General features: G+C 42.5%; 1 protein-coding gene across 1 annotated transcript in view; it reads left to right on the top strand.

Annotated features, from left to right (window-relative positions):
- The window catches only part of LOC122803168 (extracellular calcium-sensing receptor-like), a 2,339,905-nt gene that overhangs the window by 2,080,355 nt on the left and 234,400 nt on the right, over window positions 1–25,150 (top strand). The gene's annotated exons all lie outside the window — the stretch shown is intronic.

Raw genomic sequence — 25,150 nt, 5'->3', positions numbered from 1 at the left:
GGTAGTTTTTCAGCATCCAGTTTATGATGTTACATTTAAACCTGACTTTTATGCTGATTGTAAGTCCCATGGACTTGTATACTTGGCCAGATGTAAATGTTGCACTTCATTCTACATGGGGAAAACTGTTAGGATGCTTAAAGAACACATTCATCAGCATATGGGTGACATTAGACACAAAAACATACTTAATGCTCTAGCCAAACATGTTTCTATTTTTACTGATCATAGTTTTGCTTTTATAGTGTTGCAATTGCTATCATTTAACAAAAGGCATGGTGATTTTAATAACAGACTTGAAACTGCAGAGACAAAGTGGATTGTAAAGTTGCAGGCAGATAAACTACCTGGCCTTAATGCCTCTGTTCTTTTAAAACCAATTCTTAATAAGTATACATCAATAATTGATTGCTGTATTTTATTGGTTAATTGAAGTACATGTTTTAGTATTTAATGGGTTCTGTTGTTTTATTCTGTGGATCTGATGAAGCACAACTTGTGTGAAAGTGCTTATCCTGTGTACTCTGTATATTAAAGTTGTATACTTTACAGCCTTGGTGGATGCCTGGTTTGTTTGCAGCATATTCTATAAGTCGGTGGGAGTGTAAATAAAATGAATCACTAAAAAGGTGGCTGTTGTGAAGATGTTTGAGATTATTTTATAATGATTTGTGTGTATGTGCAAGTATTTGCAGGTTAGGGTTAAAGTACATATTAGGTAAGGAGATAAATTGTATTGGTCTTGTTTAATGTTGTATGTATTCCATGCCCTTTTACATTTTGCAGTGGTACTGTTATGAAAGGGTTTTTGGTAATGTAATGTGTAGGATTGGGATTAGTGGTAGGGGCTGTGAACCCCCCCTGCACTGGCCCAGTAATCATGGAGCCTCAATCCTCACCACTAGCAGCAGTGAGGGACATACACATTGGGAGGATAAGTACACACACAGTAAAGTACAATTTCCCTTAAGAGCACACAGAGATCACAGTCAGTCTGGGGCTGGTTTCTGCCTCTTTCTCCAGATAACCAATAAGACTCCTCACCTGCACAGCTATAGGGTTAAGATCTCAGCTGAGTGGCCAAGCTAAGACCTCCAGCACCCTCTCTGTCCAACCAATGCTTTGTGTCCCTGCCCAAGTAGCTGACACACATACTTTGAGATTTGATTGATATACAAATACACAGACATGCCTGGGGAAAGTCTGGCACAGGTTTACTAGCTATGCCCCCTTCTGTCCAGACTATAAGGTAGTTATCACTGCCACCAGCCAGCTCTTATCAACTACTTTTAAGGCCCTTACCAAAGGGTGCCCAGTCTTGCTATGTAATGTTACTATTATCCAGATGGTAAATGTGACCAACAGCAAAGCTATTGGAGTGGCCTATACAGTGTCACCAAATACATATGCAAGTACTCTAAGAGCTTACATATCTCTAAACAAACCAGCCACAATTAGAAGGTTTAAATATATTTAATAATAAATAATAAAAGAACAAGACAATACTCAATAACTCAACACAGTTCAGAATACCAGGGAATATTTTAAAACAACATTGCAAGACAGTCTCAAATAAATACACAAAACATCTAACTAATCTATATTCCTATCTATATCTAAAATAAATCACTTTTCCCTAGTTACTTACTATTAGCAAGATGAAGGCAGAAATGCTGATGAGTGGGATGTTTCTAGGTCCAAAGACTAATACAAAATGCACAGTCTCTGAGAGAGTTCCCAAATTGACGTCAAAACATTACTGTTGGGTCAGCTTTGGATAACATCACTTGTTGTCACCTGTCCCCAGTTCCCAGGCTAAACAGAAACTTAGTATTTAGCACCACTGTGTCAAAAATACTTATCCGTCAGATGTGCAGCTGCTAAGAAGTCACAGAGCAATAAAAATACTTTACATTTTAAACCTAGTAATTATTTCTGCTTCTATAAAATAGAAACTTTTAGCTCTAGACATCCTGTCTCCTTGCTGCACTGAAACACAATTGCAAAACACTTTACTTTTCAAATTATTTTTTTGAGGGTTTGCAAGTTAAATCTGTATGTTCCAGCTTCTATCATGAAAACACACATTTCCACAGGTACATTGTCCATATACATTTCTGTTCTTTTTCAGTAGGGTACACTGTGGTTGCATTCTTGAAACTCAGTATATAACATACAGTTCAACACACACTTCTGCACCAGTAGTTTAATATACACATAACATATAGTTCTCTTACATTTGTAAGACAAGTAAATGAATCATATTACTATTCACAAATGACCTATGATTATTTACAAAATTCCAGATAGCTAGGCTGGCAGTATTTCCCTGGTTTCACAGGGGCAGAGATGGCACACATGAATAAGCTGTACAGAAGGTAAAGCAGTGGCTCAAGACATGTAATATACTTGTCATATTTTTAAGTCTTAGGAATTATGCATGAAGTCAATTACCCAGAAATGTTCTTGCCAGCCATGTAATAGATGTAAGCAATGAATTAAATGTTAAGAATGGTAAGATCTGTTGCAGTGTAATTTAATATGATGAGATATGAGCTCCTTGTGCCATAAATGTGAGGCACATTTTGCAAGTTATTCTAATTAAAATAACATTGAATTATGTATCTGGTCTTGCAAATCATGCATTAGCACTTAAGATACTTTCTGATGTTTCATGTAACCAGGTTTTCTAGGAAATATAATGTACAGTGCAGTGTTTAATATGTTTTCTTTGAATTTTCTTCATTATTTATAATAGTGCAGATTGAGTTAAATATCTGTATGACACCTTGCTAGTAGTATGATTTCAACTTAATTGGTTCTGATAAGTTTGTTTTAAAAAATTAAGAAGGAAGGGGGCTGATTTCTGTGAATGGTTTATGATGTTATTCTCCAGTGAATCAAAACCAAGACCTTAAACAGCTGAAACTGGCATTTGATGATGTAACATCTACCACATGGTATAGTTGGCTGGTAGTTTACAGCCTACCAAAAATGTTGTGTACTATATAGCTGATGCTAATTACAACTCAGTGTAGTACCTGACCAGCAGCTGATACCCCTCTAGGTAGGAGGTCTTTTGGCAGCAGGTGTTGTGGTTGTGTCTTTCGGCTTTTCCCGGTTAGGGGTCGCCACAGTGGAACTCCGGTCCGCTAATGATTGGCAGCAGATTTTTATGTGCCGAGTTGCCAGCCCTGATGCACAACCTTCAACGAAGGTACACCCATTCATGCATGTCTCCACACAGAAGATGCTATAGCTGAGAATCAAACTGGACAATGTCTTACTGGGAGGCGACAACGCTACCGCAGCACTACCACTTTGGCAGCAGGTGTGATATTGTTTATTGTTTAGAGCAGAAAAGTAACTGCTGGCTGCTGTGACTGGACATTGCTTTGTTTTTGCTTGACTAAAAGGTAGCTTCTTGTTACAAATGATTTAGTTTGGCTTGCACTTAGATGGAATACGTTTGCTTGCTAAAAATGGTTTAGGCTATTATTTTTAAGTGAATCAAAACCAGTGCAATAAACATCTCCCACCAGTAATCAGAGAAGGCAGTTGTAGTATGGGGATGTGATATTTGGTGTGAGTGGACCTCTATGTGATTGGCTGCTTTGATGTGGTACAGGAATATGACATTGTTTTGCTACTATTAAATCCCAGTTAATATACTATAATTTGGGGGTAGAATATTATGGATGGTGGGGAGGGGTAGCATGTGGGGGGCAGCATGGATGACTCGAGGTTAGCTGTAATAGACCTTAGAATATGAATATAAAAATGCTGGCTACACCCTGGTGCTGAGTTGCAGCTTGAGCAGATTACCTTTATGTTTAAGTGTAAACTTAGCCACACCAAACTGCAACACCAAATACACCAAAAAATGACGGTTCACTTTACCGTCTCAGCTAGTTTAGAGAAACCAGATGGAAGCTATACTTGAATAAGGCATGAACCATTAAATTCACAATCTTGGTGTTTATTATGAAAGACCAGGATAAAATTACAAACTGATTTACACACTGCTGTTAAGCGCTTTCATTTGCAATACGCAAACTTCTTCAGAACAGCTGTTGAATTCGAAACACTGAACATTTAAAATCTTTTTGGTGCAAAACATCTTACGTTACATTTAAAGTGCAAGTGCTCCATTTAATTGTAAACAAACATAAATCAAATACTATATGTGCAACACAAACCTACAATACTACCGATCCTTAAAAAACGTATTAATAAAATATGAAATATTTCATCATACTATTAAAATATAATCTAAAACCTATCAATAACTATATGTACATTTTTCATATTGCTACCTATTAACCAGTATCAACGCAACATTAAAAACGGTTTTATAGATACATAATTGTTGATACCTGGTTCTTTGGTAGCATCAGTTAATATTTGCCAGATACTCTGTTTTTTACTCAAAATAGTTTTTATATCTCCACCCCTATTATTTAATAAAACCTGATCAATGACGCAAAACTGAACTTGTGATGAGTACCATTCTTTTCTATATGCCTATACAAAGCATTTTTTGTATCATGTACTCTAATTCTATATTCATGATCATAAATTCTTTTCTTAAAATTCCTCTCAGTTTTGCCTATATAATAGGCTGAACATGAGGAACAAGAAGCTAAATAAATTATGTTCTTTGAATTGCAATTCCCTTTCTTAAATTTAATATACGTCCTATTTACATTCCTCAATTTTATACCTTCACTTTCATTTATAAACTTACATTGACTACACGCTCCACATTTAGTAGTAGCCCTCCTTATATTATTTTTTATTGACTTTCCATTACTTTCTTTTTGTAATAGTCTCTTTATATTCATCCCCATCTTGAAAATAAACTTTGGCTTGTCACCTAATACTTGCTTAATTTCATCTGCAAGTGTAAGGTTTTTCCAATATTTATTAATAATAGTAATAATTTCACTCACATATGGTGAATAAGTTAGCATACATAATCTTCCCGATGTTATGTTTTTCTGAGTATTGTCATATTTCAAATCTATTTCCTGACCTATTCCCAATACTGGGACATATTTTTTTTCCCCATTCCCTTATTACATATCTAGATATATCGTTTAATAAAGCTTCTGGATACCCTCTGTTGTAAAACATTGATTTAATATTTCTTATTTCCTTGATCGTGGTATCATAATTTGAAGACATTCTCTCTGCTCGGATACACTGTCCCTTATAAATATTTTTAATATATGTCTCGAGTGTTGACTCGTGTATTCTATATATCCATTTGAGAAGGTTTTCTTTCGATAAATCTCGGACTGAAAACCACTTTTAGTATTCTTTATATACGTGTCCAAATATGGTATCCCTTCTTGCTCTACATTATGAGTAAATTTTAAAAATCCACTTGTACTATTTAAATATAAAAGAAATTCATCAATTAAATCCACATCCACAAAATAAATATATCGTCAAGAAATCTAGTGGAATGAGTTATATATTGGTAATATCTACAATTAAAGAGAAACTTATTTTCCCACTCTAGCATTACCATATTGGCAAAAATTGGAGCGCAAGATGCGCCCATAGCAACACCTCTTGTTTGCTTGTAATATTCTCCTTCTTAATATATAAAATTATTATTTAATACTAATTCCATCATGTACATAATTAAATTAATTTTATTTCCTCCCATATTCGAAAATTTTGTAAGACTATTACAAAAATAGTCTAACCCTTGTTCTCTTGGGATACTTGAAAATAAATCCACTACATCTATCGTTACAAAGGTTAATTCATCATTCCATTTATCTCTAGTCAATTGAGAAAGAAAAACCCAAGAATCTTTAACAAAATGTATTATGTTCTTATATATGGGTTTCATTTCCTGATATTATAGGATGAAATGGAGGTTTAATAACATTTTTATGGACCTTAAGTATTCCTACTATGGTTGCTAGAGTGGGAGAATCATTTTTTATAAATTCATAAATTTCTTCTGTTATTCTCCCATCTAATAAATATTCTTCTATAACCATATCTATTCTTCTATAGCTAATGTTAATTTCATTAATTTATGTAATTTCATAATAATAATAAGAAGAAGACCTATGAAGGAGAATATTACAAGCAAACAAGAGGTGTTGCTATGGGTGCATCGTGCGCTCCAATTTTTGCCAATATGGTAATGCTAGAGTGGGAAAATAAGTTTCTCTTTTATTGTAGATATTACCAATATATAACTCATTACACTAGCTTTCTTGATGATATATTTATTTTGTGGAAGGGTCCAATCAATTTAATTGATGAATTTCTTTTATATTTAAATAATACAAGTGGATTTTTATCCGAGCAGCGAGAATGTCTTCAAATTATGATACCATGATCAAGGAAATAAGAAATATTAAATCAATGTTTTACAACAGAGGGTATCCAGAAGCTTTATTGAACGATATATCTAGTTATGTAATAAGGGAATGGGGAAAAATATGTCCCAGTATTGGGAATAGGTCAGGAAATAGATTTGAAATATGACAATACTCAGAAAAACATAACATCGGGAAGATTATGTATGCTAACTTATTCACCATATGTGAGTGAAATTATTACTATTATTAATAAATATTGGAAAAACCTTACACTTGCAGATGAAATTAAGCAAGTATTAGGTGACAAGCCAAAGTTTATTTTCAAGATGGGGATGAATATAAAGAGACTATTACAAAAAGAAAGTAATGGGGCAGGATTCACAAAGCCTCCATGTAAGAGATACAAGGCTTACACGGAGGCTGCAGTTAAACGGTGTGACATCAGCATGTCATGCATATGCATGAGGGCATGCTGAATCACACCTAAGGCTAACACGGTCCATGGAAGACAGTAGGGGGCGTGTCCATAGGCCGAGCCCTGCAAGCGGACACGCCCCCAGAAGAGAAAAAGTGCCCAAAGTAAACACCCATGACAGAGTACATGGAAATGTGAATAAACACAACACATGCCCCCACAGACTATGAACATAAAATTATATAAATGAACATGTTATATATTTTTTTAACTGTAAAGATGTTTGCCCGCGAGTGCGTTTGTTTGCGCGGGCGTGCCCGAAGCTCAGCCACAGTTAGCAGTAAGTGGAAAGGCATATAAGAACTAACTATACAAAGTAAGCTAAAAAGCAATAGCGTAGTGGTAGACGTCAGCTGAAGAGCAGGCAGTCATGGTTCGAGCCCCCACAACATCAATTTTTATTTTAGTGAAATAAGCAGGAAACACGTCCCTGACATATATGTACACATATAAAATTATATTTTATGTAAAATGTAATGACATAGGCCATTTATTTTGAAGAAATGTGAGATAACAAAATAATAAAAAATGCCAGATGTGCCTAGAGCTGAGCTACAGTTTAACAAGGTGAGTGCATCTGCCCGTGGGTGATCAGTGGTTTAACAGATGTAAAATGAGTGCCCGAAGGTGAGCAGTGGTTTAACACGCTGAAACTGTGTGCCCCTAGCTGAGCTGAGCGTAATATGTGTACTGACAGCTAAATGAGGTGTAAACCAGCGTAACCCGTTTGCGCGGAGCTGCGGACCATGCCAACAAGCTAACCGACTGGCAACGTTGAGCAAGCTGTAACAAAACTGCCTTTACACAGATACACCCCCTAGCCTGTCTAGACAGTCATAAAATATAAAAAGCAGTGGCCAGGTTCAAACCCAGGATACCATGCACCATAGTCAAGGTACTAAACCACTAAGCCATGACAGCTGTACTTAGAAATGCAGTAATAGCAAATATATAGGAATGAATAGAAAGTGGAGCATGACAAAGCAGGTTTTATGAAGCTGATACAATTCCAAAATGGCCAATTACAGATAAGTGCGGGAAAAACGGCATATATAAGCCCCATAGGCGGGAATACACAGCATAAACGATTGTAGAACTAACTTGCAGCCAGAATGTCAGGAGTAGGTGAGGGTAGTTGCTTTCGAGCACAGAGGTGGGGCATTGAGGAGTCCAGATATATGGTCTGGCTCCTAGTCCACAATCATGAGGCCCAACTCATGCAGGGCCAGGTCCTGTGAGAAGCATATAGGGCTGAGGCGTGGGACCGGTTGGCTCATGATCTCACCAGTGCCACAGGGATTCCAAGGACTGGTGAGCAGGTCCGTCACCACCATGCAGACCTGAAGAGATGTAAGCAGGACCAATTGAACCTTTAGATCCAGGAGGCTGGGAAATGCCCAACGCCCCACTACTGAGTAAGTTACATTTAATTATGTATGTAAGAAATTAAACTAGCTGATATTATGGAGATGTGTATTCCAATATTACTTCATTTATATTACAGCTGCAGGTGTCCGTTCTGCGAACCGCAGAGCCTATGGCGATAGGCTGGTGCGGTTGCGCCACCAGGCAGGTCAGTAATCCTCTCCCTGTAACTGTAAATAAATATAAAAGTATGACAGTTAGCAAAAGAGTGCAGTGTAGTCACTAAGTAATAAAATGTGCAAGTAACAGTGTAAGAGTGTTTGCAAGTATTGCTTGATTACAAAAGTGTGTTGCAGTCTATAATCCAAACAGAAAAATGAAAATGTCTGAAATAAAGTCTGAAATAAAGATGCCCCACCTGTAATATAATAGTACACAACCTGCAGCAGGCTGAAAAGTACAGCTGCAGAAGATGAGCAAATCACATGTGTGAAATATATCCCTGTTGAAATACTGAAACATGACAGAAGTGAGACTGCTGGAAAGGATTGTAATAACTACAGGTAAAACATGTCAATAAAGCCTAGAAGTAAGTACCATCCTGAATAGTAAAATGAAAACAAGTGAGAGAGTGTGAGAAAGAGTTATGAATCCACCAATAAAGTAGTAATAACCCCTGAATAAAGTATACTGCAGTCAGTACAGAATGAAATGAATGTGACAAGCAGAACCAAACTGCGAAATGTGTTCAAAGTGTTGCTGCAGCTGGAATGTGTATCCCAAAATCTGGATATGTTGCTCTCAGTCTGCAATATGCAGATAGTATGATTGTCTGAAATACAAAACATCCACAGTTGTCTATAGCTATATAAAGCAAATGTAGCAGGATGATGTAGCTGAACAAAGCCAGATATGAACGTGTATGAATAACAATAAAATGTATATTGATGTAGCAGTAACAGTCCTATCACCAACTTGAAGTAGTTATCATATAGAAAACTGTAGTTAGAACAGTAGTGTGTATATATCTGCAGCTATTAGAAATGTACAGCATATGTATTGGTATTTGAAGGTGTTAATTATATTTTCTTCACCCCACCCTATAACCACATATAATCTATTCCACGTGAAATTGGTATGTGCAATCACAATTAACGCCCCTGGATATTTGTCCTGTTGGGTCATACATATCTGCATGTACGTTGATGCATCTGCCCTGTTCATACATCCAAACCTGATGGCCTGTTGCCATCAATCAACCCTGCATGTTGTTGGACTGTGTATTGCTGTTCAAATTATGCATGTGTTATGCTCGCTGTTCAATGGTGTGAATATCTGGGTGTTTGGTTAATGGGAATACTAATGCATACTGTTACAACTAATTGCGAATGGTATAGGTTCATAGGTTCATAGGCTCATACTAGGCTATCTGCCCTAGGGCATTTATAAGCCTAGCCAGAATGTGTTTGGCTTTCGCCACCTATTTTAAATTTATTTTGCTATGCCCTTTATTGAGGTTAGTATACTGTGCCTCTGTCTAACAGTGACACAGAAGTGATACCCGGGGTAATCCTACGATCTCCCATCCACTCATCAAGATTCCTCTTGAAGAGAGTCAATGAGGGACTCTGCCTAACCTGGACTGGGATTTTATTCCAGAGTGAAGGGAGCCTCTGGGTTATGAATCTGTCCCTCCAGCATGTCCTATTTATTTCAGTGCTGAGGTTCAAGTCTCTCGAGCGCGTAGCTTGATGGGATTTGGATTTTCTGAGGTGCAGCATGTCCATTAATTCCGGGTTGGACATGGCTTTATACGTCAGGCACAGATCGCCTCTGAACAGGCGGTATGCCACTGAGTAGAGCTGGAGTTTCTTTAACCGGGCAGCATATGGCATCTGTTTGAGCCCTTTGATCCTCTTGGTGAGGTACTTTTGGGGTCTTTCCAGTTGCTGCAGGTGCCTGGTAAGGTACATCCCAAAAGGGCATTGTACTCAATTATGGGCCTGATGAGGGATGAGTAAAGAGGCACGATGACCTCCCTGATCTAGATGTGAATCCCTTCATGATTAGGTGGGCTATATAAAATGTTTTTCTAACCACTTTGGCCACGTGGTTGTCAAATGAGAGATTGCTATCAACTTGGGTCCCCAGGTCCCTAATTACTTCTTCTGTACTTAATGGATTACCACCTATGTGGTAATTTGTGGCACTTTGTTTTGCCAAAGGGATGACTATACACTTTTGGCATTTAGCTTGAGGCCATGGCTCTGGCACCAGTTGTCTGTTTCTATGAGGCCCTTTTGGAGGATGCTTGTGTCGGCTGGAGAGTCGATTATGGCACCCAGTTTGCAGTCATCTGCGAACTTGGTCAGCCACAGTCCTTCCGTGTTGGCCTGTACCTCCGAGAAATATATACCGAGCAAGAGAGGTCCCAGGACTGAGCCTTGTGGGACACCACTTGTAACTGGTTTGGAGTCTGACATGGCTCCAGCAATTCTAACCATGTGGGTTCTGTCCTTGAGCCAGTTTGCAATCCATCTAGTGACATAGGGGTTTATATTTAAGCTGGTGAGCTTATCTATAATGCCCGAGTGGGGTATTGTATCGAAGGCTTTTGCGAGGTCCAGGTAGGCTGTGTGGACCACCTTCCCCTCGTCAATGGCCTTGGTGACTGTTTCAAAGAAATCAACCAGGTTTAAGAGGCAGGATCTGCCCTTAACAAAGCCGAACTGGGTAGGATCCAGTGTTTGTAGGTCCCCGATATCGTTATTTATGAGGTCCATGATGATGATCCTTTCCATAGCTTTGCAGACCAAGCTAGTCAGGCTTATGGGGCGATAGTTTCCAGGATCTGTTGAGGCACCATCTTTATGGACAGGGACCACTGTTGCTGTACGCCACTCTTTGGGCACATATCCTGTAGTAAGGCTGAGATTGAACAGTAGTTTTATGTTTGGGTTTAGCTCTTCTTGGAGTTCATGTAGGATGCAGCCCGGGACACCATCTGGTCCCATTGATGCTGTGTTTTTTGCTTTGGAGAGGGCGGCTCTTACCTGAGCATCTGAGATGTCAGGGGGGCAGCACTCTGCTGGGATAGATATTTGCCCTTTTGGTGGGGAGGGGGGGAGAAGTTTGCGCTGAACCTGTCAGCTAGGATGTTGGCAATGTCTGTGGGTTCGGTGTATTTTTGTCATTTTGGACTAATTCTGAGCATATCTGGGAATTACCACCCAGGTTCCTAACATAACTAAAGAAAGCCTTGTGATTATCCTTAGTGTCCTGTGCAATTTTTCTCGAAGCTGGCCTTAGACAATTTTATGAGTGCCCGTAGTTTTTGCTAATACTGATCAGTGATGCCTTCCCTTTTGGGATTTTGCTCTATCATTTAGTAGCTTCCTCCTTCTATTGTATAGTTTGTTTATGGCTGGGGTCCACCAGACAGGACGTCTGCCTTTGGAGGATTGGGTCTTGGTTTTATTTGGGATCGCATGATCCATGCATTCCTGAAGGTGTTCATAGAATGCGTTTATAAAGGATTCTGCGGTCTGGGCCATATTTTCCACAGGCCCGGGGGCTTTGAAGGATTCGACCTCAGTTTTGAGGAGTGTGAAATTTGCTTTAGAGAAGTTTTTCACTGTGGTTTTCTGGGTGGGGGGTGGGGTCGGGATGTGAATATCCAGTGAGATTAGTTTATGGTCTGATCTTACCAGTGAGGGATACACTTCTGGTCTGGAGCATAGAGTCCCCATGTTGGTGATGATCAGGTCCAGTATGTTTTCCCCTCTTGTGGGAGTGGTAAAAAGTTGTTCCATAGCATTTGAGTTTATAAATTCTAGGAACCTTTGGGCTAGGGTGTTGGAGCTAGAGTAATGCTCCCAGTCTATTTTTGGGTAGTTGAAGTCACCCAATATAATGGTGTTTGGAGAGACCTTCATATTTTCCAGTGTTCTCAGGAAGGCCGAGTGGGGTTCCTGGGTTTGGGAGGATGGTCTGTAGCAGGCTATAAACTGGAAGTCAGTTTTACCCACTGTTAGTTGCACATGGATAGTCTCTGATGCTTCGTGCTTTGCCACCAACCTGGAGGTGTGGGTATCTTTGATGAATATCGATACTCCCCCTCCTTTTGTGGTTCGGTCCAAGTTTTGGGGCCGAAAAGCATGGTGTGAGGTATAACCTGGTAGTGCTGGGGTGCTCTCGGGTGCCCTGAACCAGGTTTCTGTTACTGCACAGATATCGATGTTCTCCATGCTAAGGAGAGTTTCGAGTGCGTGCATCTTGAGGTTTAGACTTCTGGCGTTGAGTAGCATTACTCTTAGTTTCTTATCCCTTGTGATACCTATGGAGGTGGGTTTGTCTTTTGAGCCTTGCCTAAAAAAGCACTATGGGGGTAGCAAGAGCCTTTGCCAATATCCGAAAGCCCAGGGGTGATAGGTGCAAGCCGTCCCTAGCGAAGCATCGTGGCTTGTCGAGCATATCATCCCAAGCTGACAGGCATTGGATCCCCTTTGAATGACACCAGTACTTAAGCCAATTGTTGAAATTGATCATCTTGTCTTCATATTGTGGCATCATTCTTGGTGAGGGTAAGATGCTACTCAAGGTCAGGGTCATACCGGCCTGGGCTACATGCTCAGAGAGCTCCTTTATGTCTCTATTCATGTAGTCCAGGGAGGTACGTCTCAGGTCATTCACACCAGCATGGACAATGACTGAGTCATATTTGTACTTGCCTTGGAGTGACCTGAGTGCTTGTGTTATGTGGCGGATCCTAGCGCCCGACAGGCTGCTCACCGTGACCCTTTCCTTGTTCAGCCTGGTGAGCGGGACGTCAGTGTGCCTGACGATAGAGTCACCTATTACAAGTGTATCAGGTGTGTTGTTTAGTCTTAAGGGTTGTGACTGTTTGGCACACTGGCTTTGTGAGATATGTGTTGCACTTGTTTTGTTTTGGGGTAGCGGCTGCTTGGGTGTCTGCTTTGGAGGTCTCTGCTGCTTCGGCAGATCTTTATTTAGAGCCTCCGAGTATGTTTTTGTGTGATTATGTGTTTGGTTTGCTGTCGTGGTAGGTCTATATGAGACTGGAATTGTAGTGAATGTGGTTTCCTTCTCCTCCTGACTGGTTATTCCAGTACTGAGTTGAGAGAGATTAGCCTCCAGTTTGGCTATATGGTTGCATCTCTCACATGTGTTGGAATTTGTTGGGAGGAGGAGAGGGTTGTCTGTGTACATGAGGCAGTTGTAACATTGCCTCAAGATTCCCAGATTCACCAGCTGGACCGGATAGAAGATTGACAACTGACCTTTGGACATGCTAGAATAATATTGGGAATTCCTTAATAATTGAAAACCAGGGCCAGTGGGGAGTGAGGGTGTAGTGCTTTTAATTTTTTAGTGCTGACTTATATAATTGCTTTAGTGAGCAAGTGCCAGGTAACTTAAGTGCAATGTGTTACAGGTAACTTAAATGCAAAAACGACAAACAGTAACTTTCTTTCAAGTGAAAAAAGGAAATAAGTACAGTAAGCAATGCAGATTTCACTAGTGATCCACAGAAGCGCTGAGAAGCCGCGTATTAGGTGGAATTAGCGTTCCACAGAAATAACAAGCAAACAAACAACAAGCATATAAACAAAGCTAGATTCAGCAGGCCTGGATCTAGTCTATGCTACAGCAAACAAGGTGTACCAATTTCAGTAAGATACAGTTCAAATATTCAGGCACTATAAACCTTTAACCAGAAATTCCCAGCTCAGAAGGGCAGAGTCCAGTCTCTTCTCCCACAAGAGTGCAGACCACAAACCTTCTTAATGTAAAATAACTGGCCTGAAGCCCAAGTGCTTAAACCAGAACTAATACACTTTAAGAATAACAGACACTGGGCTCTCAATCAGCAGTTCCCAACTTAGAAGGATGAAAGCTACCTGTCCTGCCACCACAGTGCATGCCACAAACCTTCCTAATGTAAAACAACTGGTCTGAAGCCCAAGTGCTTAATCCAAAAGACTTAGAATGATAGCTACACTTTAATCAAGTTACTACCAAGCAGTAATAAATACAATTGAATACTTTAGAGAATGCCTGGATTAGTGCTCAAGTTACACAAACAAAGCTAGATCCAGCAGGCCCGAATCCAGTCTATGCCACAGCAAACAAGGTGCACCAACTTCAGTAAGAAGCAGTTCAGATATGCATGCACTATAAGCCTTCAACCAGAAATTCCCAGCTCAGAAGGGCAGAGTCCAGCCTCTCCTCCCACAAGAGTGCAGACCACGAACCCTCTTAATGTAAAATAACTGGCCTGAAAGCCCAAGTGCTTAAACCAGAATTAATACACTTTTAGAATAACAGACACTGAGCCCTCAATCAGCAGTTCCCAACCTAGAAGGATGTAAGCTACCTGTTCTGCCACTACAGTGCAGACCACAAACCCTCTCAGTGCAAAACAACTGGTCCGAAGCCCAAGTGTTTAAACCAAAAGGCTTAGAATGAGTTCCACCAAGCAGTAATAAATACAATTGAGTACTTTTAAGATGATGCAAAAGTAAAAAAAGTAGGTAGAAACACAAGTACAGTAAAAGCAGATGAAATTTTTTTTTTCTGAACAAGTGCTGAAATCAAAGAAACAGATTTGAGTGCTGAAACTAGAAAACTGGCTAGTTATAAGAAAAAAAAAACTAATATTGTATGTTATTATTGTATTATTGTACTAGTATTGTATGTTACTAACCCAAACTGTCATGACATAATCCAAAACATAGGACAACAGGGAAGGCGGGGTCCAGTGGACCCACCTCTCCCACCTCAGCTGGCGAGTGCACCTGGCACTAGTGCCCAGTCTGGACCCTCCTCCGGTGGCCCTGTGCCACCTGCGGGTGGAAGCGCTGCAGAGGATGGGGCCCATCCCCCCTCTGCAAGTGTGGCCGGAGGAGAACCACCACTCACCCTCCGTAGCATCCGGACTGTGGTGCGTAGGGAGATCCAGGACTCTGTTCTTGGGCCCCTACGCCAGCTTGAGGCACAGGTGTCACAACTTACGGGCATGCCTGTTGACCAGCCTACACAGCCCCCAGCACAGCCCCATCCTGGGCAGTGAAGGAACAGTGGCAACTGCCCATGGGTGGGGATATCAGTTCCACTGTTGCCATCTGTGGGCTCATGGGCTCTGGATATCCAAACATCCATCCCCGTCAATTGTGTAACCCCCCCACACATGTCATACACCACCCCTGTATGCGTCTTGTTTGTCTTGTCTGTTGACCTACCCAACCTACCTCCCCAGCTATACCGACTTCCTTTACCTGACATACCACTCTCACCTGAAAAAAAAAAAAAAAAAAAAAGGGCACTCTGTACCCACAAAAAAATTACGCCCCATACATAGCTGCCCATTCTGCACACATGTCTGCTGGACATGGAAACTATCAATTACAATTGGCTGTACAGCAAGTATTATTGTTGTTCTGACACCTCTCTCAGGGGTGGAACATTTCAAATGTCACATCAAATTACAAACATATGCACAGCTGTTGCTGATGAAGAAATGGGCAGCTATGGGCCTTACCTACATCCCTCCTGCAAAACCCAAGCTTGTTTCTCTACTGTCTTACCCTCTTTGTGACCCCTTTTTCACCACTTTCCTGTCTCCCCATTTTCATTTCTTTCAAAGAAAATAGCACGGGTGTGCACCACAGCTTATTAAGCACTGTTAAGCAGTTGTAAGCAGGTGTGCGCGGAGCTGAACGCCAGTGCGCATGCGGGAGCTCCACGCAAACCAGCGCTAACCCAGTTACAACTGCTTAAAAGTGCCTTAGTCACTCTGATTGACAGGTCCTGTAGTCAGTTCAAAAGCAAAATAAAATCCCACTGTCAGTCCCGAACCCAGGAAACAGTAGTCTGCATGACTTACCACTAAGCCATGACTGTTATGCAAGAACATTGTGCTAAAATAAATATATCATGTAATAGTAGGAATGAATGTAAAGGGAATATAGGATGTGTAGTACACAAAGCATGTCATGTATACTTACTGTCAAATCTAGTGGATTTCTATAATAGTAGTGTGTGAACAGAAACAGCCATGCTAGTTGGTAGCTAGTAGGTAATAATGTTAGTTATTATACATATATAAATGCATGTATATTTATATATATATATATATATATATATATATATATATATATATATATATATATATATATGTATATATATATATATATATATATATATATATATATATATATATATATATAAATATATATATATGTATATATATATATATATATATATATATATATATATATATATATATATATATATAGTTGTAGGTGTCAGTGTACATACTCACTTAGTACAGGAAACAGGAGAGATGAATGGAGAAATGTGAATCTACAACACAGCCTGAATCATGAGAGCGATACTAACCTTTACACTCACAGAGCAGTGTCCACAGCATACCAGCATGGCCCCCGCCCTTACAATCTGAAAGGGCAACGCCTATCTCACATACCCTTTTATAGCACTGTCCTGAAATCACAGTGAGAACTGCAATCAGTAAACAACTGGCTGCATGCAATTAGCAAATGCTGGCTTACAATTGGTGCAGAGGCCATCACATGGACTTATGCAGATACCTACAAAAGCATCCTGTACTCCCACTCCACACATGCAATACTTTCATTGCACCGTCTGGAGGTAGACAGAGAGAGAGAGAGAGAGAAAAAAAAGAAAAAAAGAAAATAAGAACACAAACAAAAACACACGTAAGACAAACTAAGTTGAAGCTGTCATCAGTGTCAGTATCAAGCTGGGCTAGCAGCAGCAGGAAGCTATAGTAACGGTAACGCAACCAGTTGCGACAAACACAGGTAATGTAAAGTAACAAGTTAATAGTCTACATACTGTGAACCCTCCATATGTGTCATTGGTCTGTATCTATAGGTATGTCCATGTGATAAGTTGTGTGCACGTAGTTTCACCCAAAGGGGATGACTATACATTACATGTCATTCAGTGTTAGGCCATGATTCTGGCACCAGTTGTCCGTTTCAGTGAGACCTGTCTGTAGGATGTGTGTGTCAGCTGGTGTAACGACTATGGCGCTTAGTTCGCAGTCATCTGGGAACTTTGTCATCCACAACCCGCACATGTTTGCTTTCACATCTGAGAAGTAAATGCCAAACAAGAGGGGTCCTAGGACAGAGCCCAGTGGGATACCACATGTGACTGGCTTTGAGTCTGACATGGCTCCCGCAATATCGATATTATGGATTCTGTAGTTCAACCAGTGTGCAACCCATCATGTGACATATGTAGCAACATGTAAGCTGATGAGCTTGTCTATGATGCCTGAGTGGAGTACTGTGTTGAAGGCCTTAGGCAAGTCCAGGTAGTCTGTATGGACTGCTTTGCCCTCATCAATGGCTGTAGTGACTGTTTTGAAAAGGTCAACCAGGTTCAATAGGCAGGATCAGCCCATCACAAAGGCAAACTGGGTGGGATCAAGTGTCTGCAGGTACCCAATATCGCTGTATATGTCCCATAATGAATCATTCCATAGCTTTGCAGACCAGGCTGGTTAAGCTTATGGGGCGGTAGTTCCCAGGGTCAGTAGAGGTGCCTCCTTAGTGGAGTGGGACCACTGTTGCTGTATGCCAGTGTTCAGGTACATATCCCATAGTACGGCCAAGGTTAAATATCAGTCTTATATGCGGTTGTATCTCCTCTTGGAGTTCACGTAGCACACATCCAGGGATACCATCAGGTCACATTGATGCTGTGTGTTCTGCTTTGCTGAGGGCGGCCCTCACCTGGACATCTGAGATGATAGGGAGGTTACATTCAGCTGTGATAAGTATTTCTAAGTGTGGGGGAGAGGGAGGGGGGGATACTTGCACTGAACCTGTCTGCCAGAATGTTGCCAATATCTGTGTGTTCAGTGAATATTAAGTAGGTGTGTAGTAACTCAGAGCATACCTGAGGCTTTTGGTCCATATGTCTAACATAACTGAAGAAGGTCTTGTGGTTATCTATAGTGTCCATGGCCATTTCCCTCTCAGAGTTGGCCGTGGATGTTGTTATGAGAGACCGTAGCTTATCACCAGTGCTGACCACAGATGCCTTCCCTTTATGGGAATTTGCTCTGTCCTGCAGTAGCCTCCTTCTATCGTTATACAATTTGCCTTTGGCTGGGGTCCACCAGACAGGATGTCTAACCTTTGTGCATAGGGTCTGGGTTAGAAATGTGTGTGCATGTTCCATGCATTCTTTGGGATGTCCGTGGGAAGCATTCACAAAGGGGTCAGCATTGTGGGTTGTGGCTTCCACTGGCCCAGTGGGCTGCATGGATACCATGTCAGTCCTAACAAGTGAATATCTGTCTATTCACATATATATCAAAGTAGTCTACTGTGCTGGTGGTGGTGGTGGGATATGTATATCCAGGCCGAGTAATTTGTGTCCAGATCACACTAGTGGATGGCGTTCCACATACAGTACCTTGGTATGAACCCCCAGAGTGAGGTTGTGCATTGGACCTGTCTCAGTGTGCTGACCGATGGGGCTTGCTACTATGTTGTATGGAATGTGGCAGGTATTGTTGCACAGGTGTTGGCTGAGCACGGATATCTGGCCATGTACTTGTGTATCCACCAAGAGACACACACGTGCTACAAATGGGAGTAGTAGTATATCACTACAGTTGAGTATCATGTATAGTATGTGTGCCATATATTTCTGACATAGTTTGATGATATCCTGTTTGTGTTCTCTTTCAGGGACATGGCGCGTCAGCGAAATCCTGCCTACTCTGCTGCAGAAGATGAAGAGATACACCAGAGCCTGGTGTGGGATTATGACATACTGTTTTCCCACACCAGCCAGAATCAGCAGGAGAGGGCTGCACTGTGGCAAGACCTTGTCCATAGGGTAAATGACATTGGCACGCATAATAGGACATATGAGCAGGTACGACATCACTGCAGTGATTTAATCAGAAATGTCCGTCAGCGTGCGTCGGATATCCACAGGCAACAGGTCGCCACAGGAGGTGGGGTGGCCACACCCCCCCCAACCAGACTGGAGGGGCTACTCCTAAGTGTTGTGGCTCCAGCCCAGGAACATCAACAGCAACACACCTGCATTATGATGGAGGCTGGATCCACACAGCAACACGAAATGGAGCGTGCAGGTAATATGCCATATGTACACTTGACTGTTCTGTACACTGTTAGTTTATGCATGTGTAAGGTGTGTCCGTGGTATGCAGCTGTCAACATAGTATGTAATTGTGCAGGTGTGATATTGCCAATATCAGCAGCTGACATGTGAAAGGCAACTGGTGTACTACTGCACTGTATCATACGCAGTATCAATGGCACAGTTGTGCCCACTGACATTAATCCCCTTATTTCTGCAGGTCCCTCCGGTGTTACAGCAAGGCAGCCCATCCATGCTGGTGAGTGTGTTTTAACACTACCTGTAATAGTCCTGATAGTGCTAGTAATAATAGTGTAACTCAGTAGTGCTCTGTGTGTATACTGCGGGGTGTGCATGTGTGCATGTGTGCCTGTGTCCACGTGTGCATGTGTCCACGTGTGCATGTGTGCATGTGTGCATGTGTGAATGTGTGCCTGTGTCCACGTGTGCATGTGTGCATGTGTGCATGTGTGCATGTGTGCCTGTGTCCACGTGTGCATGTGTGCATGTGTGCATGTGTCCATGTGTACACGTGTCCACATGTGCACATGTCCACGTGTGCATGTGGGCATGTGTGCATGTGTGCCTGTGTCCATGTGTGCATGTGTGCATGTCTGCATGTGTGCATGTGTGCATATGTGCCTGTGTGCATTAGTGCATCACTGGTAACATTGTGTAGACATTGTAAACTGTGTTTCCTGTCTTCCGCCCACAGGTTCTGGTGCTGCTCTGGTGTCCTGCAGCAGGGAACCTGAATCTGGTGTCACAGGTACTGATAATGATGATATCTGTGTAATGGCACAGGAAGGTGTGTCAGGGTCCGTCATTGGTCAGCCAATTGATAGTAAACAGCTGTCAACCCCATCATTGCGCACAGTCATCCTGCCAGTACATCCTATGTCACCATTGTCCCTAGGTGATGGACAGGATACAGTGGGCATTGACCAGGGTAATGTGGTATCTGTGGCACATGCTTCCCCACACAGCAGCCATGGGCAGGGTCCTGAGATGGTACCACACAGACAGTTGCCCATGGGTTCTCGTGGGAGCATCCGTGGGCGTACTGCCTCTGGCAGACGTGCCCAAAGAGGTTTGTCAACCTCAGCTATGTTTCGGGCTGTCATACAGGCACAGTCACGTATGGAAAGGTACACCAGACAGGGTCTGAGGGAGCTGAGAGCATGTCGAACATCCATGACTGACAGTATGCGTGACATTGCGGATGCTATCCATAATTTCACCGATGTCATAGACAGATGTTGTGGGGACATATTATGGCAGTTCCACAACCACATGTCCATGAGCCAGGGCAATGGTGGACGGTTGCGGCTTTGACGTGACCGTATGTCAGCAACAGCAGCAGCTGGCAGTCGGCGCGGATGACAACAGGCCCGCGGACGCCCCCATAGTGCCAGCAGCAGCCCCAGCAATGCTGGGTCTGTGCTGTTATCAGACCACCCCAGGAGACCACGTGCATGTGGCTCTAGACAGTCCCAACAGGGACCTCTGTCCAGTCAACACACTCCCACTTCTGATGACAGTACCCAGTCTGGCTTAGTACCGGATACGGTCCATAGCACCCCTGCCAGGCACAGGTACCGTGTCCGTGCCCACAGACACTGATCTGTATGACCTGCCAGGTGCAGTCTGTGGCTGTCCACAAACTCCAGTATATGGCAGCCATGAGGTGGAACTGTGTGCATGCATACACACATGCAAAATGTTAACACCAAGGGCTACCACATACATGCACACACTGCACCAACAGTGCCCCACCCTGTACTGCTGTCCCTCACCAACACACATACACACACATGTCAATTGGTGGTATCAGTGGCAGACTCAGGCATACCTAATTCACACCCTGTGCATATAATGAAACTGTACCACCTCCTGCAAACTCCAACATCAGTGCAGGAACAGGTAAACACGTTGCTGATGCACAGGGTGACTACATAGAAGTGTGTTACTAGTATCATGTTGGTAACAGTACAGTGTGCTGATATGACTGTGTGTATATTCCAGCATGCCTGCTGCAATAACTGTATGACTGTCCTGAATTGTTATCTACACCCATAGTAAGTACCATAGTGTAACAGCTGCACATTATTGCATACCGGTGGTAAGGATGTCAACAGATAGCCACATACAGAAGCTAATGCAAGTAGTGATACGCAATGATGGGCATGTACAGTGATGGTGGCATGTTGCCCACAACGACTATGCAATGTGGATGTTTGCGCATGTTGATATGCGTGCAGTACCAATGTAATACAAATTACAATTAAATATGACATAATATCAGTTCTACCATGGACATCTGAGCTGTGCATTCCTGGGTACATGTTGATAGTGCCTGCATATTTGCACTGTTACCTACTGGAAGTGTTACCCCTTCTTTGTTGTACAATGGACTACTTCCAGCCCTCTTACTGTAGCTTTGTTTGCATGCATGTTTGCTTGGGGTTCCCTGGAACACTGCTTCCACCTGCAATGCAGAGTTACAGAGCTTCTGTGGATTCCTAGTGACATCTGCATAGCGTACTATACGTATGTCAATTTTCCACATGACAGAATGCCACTGTCTGTCCTGTTCGCATGTACGTTGCCTGTGACACATTGCATATGACTTACCTGGCATTTACCCACGTGTGCAGTCATATATGCCAGTGCTATGAAATCAGTAGCAGTACACCCACACATACTCACCTTCAGTATGTTGTTCCCCATTGTCCCTATGTGTTGGTAATCACCATGGCAATCACACTACTATGGTAGCATGTGCAAAGGTAACCTGTGAATCACCTCTATGGTCCAGTTGTGGTTTATGTGAGTCATGTGGCAATGTCACAGCTGCCACATGTATGCAGTCAACCCTCTCCACTGGCCAGGAATGTACAACAGATGTGTGAGATGCCACCACATAGCCAATCTGGGGACTGAGCACTCTGAACCCAGTACTGCCATACCCTGTCAGGTGGCATGACATACTACAGTGACTACAATACCAGTCTGACATAGACCCACACTGACAGCAATCCGAACACACTGGGGCATACTTGGAGACTCAGAATAGTATCCTGCCTGAGCATCACACACCTCCGCAGCTGGCCCCCAGGCATATGTTAAGTCGGAACAGAGCACATGCCACACATGGCACACACATCCCGTGTGCCACACACTCACAGCCTGTAGGGCTACACAACACACCTGCTACAGATGTGTCAGGTACCTCTCTTGGCCACTGCAGTGGGGTCCCGCTCAACAGGCTGTACATGGTGAAGGTCACAGTGATATGCCCGTGGGGCACTATGGTCCACCACAAAACACATGCATACAGGTCAGTCAGAGGCATGGACACATATGACTCAGTCATTGTCCATGCCACTATGGATGACCTGAGACATACCTCTCTGGACTACATGATAGGGAACATAGAAGGGCTCTCTCAGCATGTGGCATGGGCCAGTATGAGCCTGACCTTGGTTGCCATCATACCCTCACCAGGTATGCTACCACAATATGTAGGAAGGGTGTTCTATGTCTACATTCTGCTCAATCTCCAATGTCATTCATAGGGTATCCAATGGCTGTCAACGTGTGCTTACATGCTAGGGAAGCCACAATGATTTGCGAGGGGCAGCTTGCACGTGACACCCATGGGCCATTGTATATTGGTGAAGCCCCTTGATACACACATAGTGCCTTTTGCTGCAGGACACGGATTACATAGCCATCTCCACGGGTATCATATGGGATAGGACACTAACAGTGATGCTACACAACACCAGCAGTGTACACCGCAAGATGCATGCACTGGACACTGTCCTCAGCACGGTAAACTGCAATATCTGTGCAGTACCAGATTCCTGATTCACGGCTCACAGGTGCAACCCATCACTGCCAGGTTATACCTCATACCATGCCTGTTGTCCCCTACGCATGTAACACACATGAACAGGGGGTGGTATCTCAAGGCACCACAGATACACACACCTCCAGGTTGTTGGCACAGCACAAAGCATCAGGGTCTATCCATGAGCAGCTAACAGTGTGTTGGACTGCCTTCTGGTTCATAGCCTGGCACACACAACCCTTCCATACACAGGAAACCCACCTGTCCTCCCTAACAACACTGGCAATATGACAGTCTCTAGAAATGTCTTTATATGGCTGGACTGCATCCAGCCAAACGTTGTGCGTGAGCATTACTGTAGCTACAACACACTAGCTGAAAGGTTCCCAGCATGTAGTCACTGAATTGCAGTGGAACAACATGTTACCACTCCCACAACAAGTGGGAACATGCAGCACCTGTTCATCGACTACATGTAGACTATATGACCCAGACCAGATGTGTATCCCCTGCTGTTGGTATTATACCATATACAACTCACACTGTATATACACATACCGCATGCGGCCCCTGCACAGTAAGACACAGTCATAATGTTATGCATTGCGAATACCATTTATCCACTTGAGGCACGTGTCAGACATGGTAACTATTGAAGGTCACAGGTATATATGTGTATGTGTCACACACATACATCATGTGTGCATTGCCATTGCTGGTTTAGGCAATGGCATGCATTGTTATGAACAACAACCCACACATGGTCATATTGTGTGACACAACCACATGTGGCAGTTGTGGGTTTCCAAAACATACCTATCTGTGCTCTGACAGTGGTAATAGACCCAGTAGCGGAGCGCACTATTGGCATTACTGGGCAATTAGCCCTGTTTGGCTGTACTGATATTGTGGTGACATCCCCTGTGTTTACTGGGGGAATATGCAGCATCTGGTGTATTGTAGTAGTTGCCAAAAGGATCTGTTCTCTCATACTTGCAATTACACACACCTATCCCCCCCACTATATGACCCAGACCAGATGTGTATCCCCTGCTGTTGGTATTATACCATATACAACTCACACTGTATATACACATACCGCATGCGGCCCCTGCACAGTAAGACACAGTCATAATGTTATGCATTGCGAAATCCATTTATCCACTTGAGGCATGTGTCAGACATGGTAACTACTGAAGGTCACAGGTATATATGTGTATGTGTCACACACATACATCATGTGTGCATTGCCATTGCTGGTTTAGGCAATGGCATGCATTGTTATGAACAACAACCCACACATGGTCATATTGTGTGACACAACCACACGTGACAGTTGTGGGTTTCCAAAACATACCTATCTGTGCTCTGACAGTGGTAATAGACCCAGTAGCGGAGCGCACTATTGGCATTACTGGGCAATTAGCCCTGTTTGGCTGTACTGATATTGTGGTGACATCCCCTGTGTTTACTGGGGGAATATGCAGCATCTGGTGTATTGTAGTAGTTGCCAAAAGGATCTGTTCTCTCATACTTACAATTACACACACCTATCCCCCCCCACCACACACTTGCCATTTGCAGGATTCATACCCCTACCTAACTATGTCACGACATGTGAGAGAGAGATGCATTAGCGAAGCGCACTATTCGGATTACTAGGAAGCTTTTCTTCTCCGGCTATACTTATAGGGTGCTGACATCATCAGTGTTTGGAAAGGGTAATGTGCATCATGTAGTGTGTTCTCCTGATTGCCAAAACGCACATGTCTTTCATACAGAATTGCACACACACAAACTCCCCTCATCCAAACACACACACTTGCAGGTTTCAATCCCCTACTTACTTATGTTATGACATTTGAGAGAGACGCATTAGCAGAGTGTGCTATTCGGATTACTGGGAGGTTT

The sequence above is a fragment of the Protopterus annectens genome, chromosome 5.part1 (assembly GCF_019279795.1).
Source record: "Protopterus annectens isolate FY-2018-M chromosome 5.part1, PAN1.0, whole genome shotgun sequence".
Lineage (NCBI taxonomy): Eukaryota > Metazoa > Chordata > Ceratodontiformes > Protopteridae > Protopterus > Protopterus annectens.
This window is presented reverse-complemented; position numbering and strand designations above follow the sequence as displayed.